Below are 2706 nucleotides of genomic sequence, written 5' to 3'. Positions count from 1 at the left end.
ATTAAAAGATGCTTGCTCCTTGGAAGTAAATCTATAACCAACCTAGACAGCATATTAAAAAAAAAGCAGAGACATTACTTTGCCAACAAAGGTCCATCTAGTCAAAGCCATGGTTTTTCCACTAGTTAGGTATGGATATGAGAGTTGGACTATAAAGAAAGCTGAGCACCGAAGAATTGATGCTTTTGAACTGTGGTGTTGGAGAAGACTCTTGAGAGTCCCTTGGACTGCAAGGAGATCCAACCAGTCAATCCTAAAGGAAATCAGTCCTGAATATTCATTGGAAGGACTGATGCTGAAGCTGAAACTCCAATACTTTGGGGACATGATGCGAAGAACTGACTCACTAGAAAAGACCCTGATTCTGGGAAAGACTGAAGGCAGGAGGAGAAGGGGCTGACAGAGGATGAGCTGGTTGGATGGCATCACTGCCTGGATGGACATGAGTTTGAGTAAACTCCGGGAGTTGGTGATGGACAGGGAAGCCTGGCGTGTTGCAGTCCATGGGGTTGCAAAGAGGCAGACACAATTGAGCAACTGAACTGAATCAAAAGACAAAGTGGCTGAATGGATTAAAAAACAATACCCAACCAAACACTGCCTACAAGATATTCCTTTCAGCTTTAAGGACATACATAGGCTGAAAATAAAGGGATAAAGATATTTGCTGCAAATGGCAACCAAAAGAGAGCAAAGTTACCTATACTTTTTTAAGACAAAATAGGCTTTAAGTCAATAACTGTAACAAGGGACAAATAAGGGAATTTCCTGGTGGTCAAGTGGTTAAGACTCCAAACTTTCACTGCAGGGTCATGGGTTCAATCCCTGGCTGGGGAACTAAGATCCAGCAAGCTATGAGGTGTGGCCAAAAAGGAAACAAGGAACAAATAAGGTCATTATGTAATGATGAAGGGGTCAATTCATCAGGTATATATAACAACTCTACATATATATGCATCCAACATTGAAGCACTTAAATACATTAAGCAAATACCAACATAACTGAAGGAACAGAGAGCAATGCAATAATATTAGAGGACTTTCCTACTTCATCTTCACAACAGTCAGATCAACCAGACAGAAGACAAGGAAACACTGGACTTGAATTACGCTTTGGAACTACATGAGGTAGTAATCATTTCACAATATACATGTATATTCAATTTTTACTTGTCAATATTCCCTCGATAAAACTAGGGGGTTAAAAAAGAAATTGTTGGACTTTCCTGGTGGTCCAGTGGTTAAGAATCCACCTGCCAATGCAGGGGACACAGGTTCAATCCTGGTTTGGGAAGATCCCACATGCTGTGGCGCAACTAAGCCCATGAGCCACAACTACTGAGCCCACGTGCTGCAACTGCCGAAGCCCGCACACTTGGAGTCCGTGCTCTGCAACAAGAGAACTCACTGCAATGAGAAGCCTGTGCACCGAAATGTAGTCCCCCCTCGCCCCAACTAGAGAGAGCTGGTATGCGGCAACAAAGACCCAGTGCAGCCAAATAAATACATTTTAACACAGAAAGAAACTGTTCAAGTAGCAAAGTTCAAACTATCTTTTATAGTGTGGTGGAGTTTTCTGAAGCTATTTTCTCATAAATAAGAACAAGGCTTCTGAGAGAGGAAAAGGTGCTATTTGGTCGATTGCACTAAAAGTTGTGAAATTACAGGGAAAGCATGAAATGAGCACACATGAGTGTGCACGCTCAGTCGTGCCCAGCTCTTTGAGACCCCATAAACTGTAGCTCACCAGGCTCCTCTGTCCATGGAATTTCCCAGGCAAGGATACTGGAACAGGTTGTCACTTCCTACTCCAGGGGATCTTCCCAACCCAGGGATCAAATGGGCATCTCTTGTGCCTCCTGCATTGACAGGTGGATTCTTTACCACTGTACCACCTGGGAAGCCCCTGAAATGAGTAAATGACCAAATATATTTGAGATTCTCTGTGCCTGCAATTGTGCTAGGGATCCACTATGAATGAGACAGGCATAAACTCATCGTCACAAAGCTTACAGCTCCCAGGAAGATAGACAATGAACAAGTGTGAGGAAGGCTGAAAGGAAATGTGAGGCACTTTACTGCAGACCTCATAGGAAGTCACAGTTTCTTCTAGCTTTGGGCAGCCCAACTGGCACCTAAAGCTAACCATTAGTACATGTTTTTTTTTTTTTTTTTCCCACATCAGACAGGTAATGTGCCGGCGTCGTAACAAGGTTTGCGGGGAGGCACATGTCACGTAGCAGCATGAACACCCAATCATCATGCTCATGAACTACAAAAGGATCCCATTAGTACATGTTTAACTTTGAGTCCACAGTAATGAACTCATTGGGCTTATCGGAGGCAAGTCACTTATGTTCTCCCAGTCTCACCCTCTCCTCTCTAAGGGAAAATGTTTTCTGATCTATGAAACATCTATGCAATGTTAGATGATATTATTTCTGTTAGAGGTATACCATTGAGTAAGTCATGAACGATGAAAATGAAAGGATGTATATTTCTCTCAGTCTAAAATTTTGACATGAGAGCTATCGGTTTTGGTGTAGGAAGAAATTCTGAGCATTTGGATATATGAATGTAGCTTAAAGTATTTCAGCTCTGGTTTTACTATAAGATCATCAGTGGAGCCTTTAAAAAAAGAAAAAAAGTTCTGATATCCAGGTACAGAAGCTATACAGCTGGGTCCCAGGCAATCATATTTTTCAA

General features: G+C 42.2%; 1 non-coding gene across 1 annotated transcript; it reads right to left on the bottom strand.

Annotated features, from left to right (window-relative positions):
* Positions 1-2179: 2179 nt before the first annotated feature.
* On the bottom strand, positions 2180-2284 carry LOC113888301. Its single transcript, XR_003509937.1, has one exon. It is a non-coding gene; the product is annotated as a small nucleolar RNA U13 (small nucleolar RNA).
* Positions 2285-2706: the final 422 nt, after the last annotated feature.

This window comes from Bos indicus x Bos taurus, chromosome X, assembly GCF_003369695.1.
Source record: "Bos indicus x Bos taurus breed Angus x Brahman F1 hybrid chromosome X, Bos_hybrid_MaternalHap_v2.0, whole genome shotgun sequence".
In the NCBI taxonomy this organism is placed as follows: Eukaryota; Metazoa; Chordata; class Mammalia; order Artiodactyla; family Bovidae; genus Bos; species Bos indicus x Bos taurus.
Note: the sequence above shows the minus strand (reverse complement) of the source record. Positions and strands in the feature narration are given on the sequence as shown.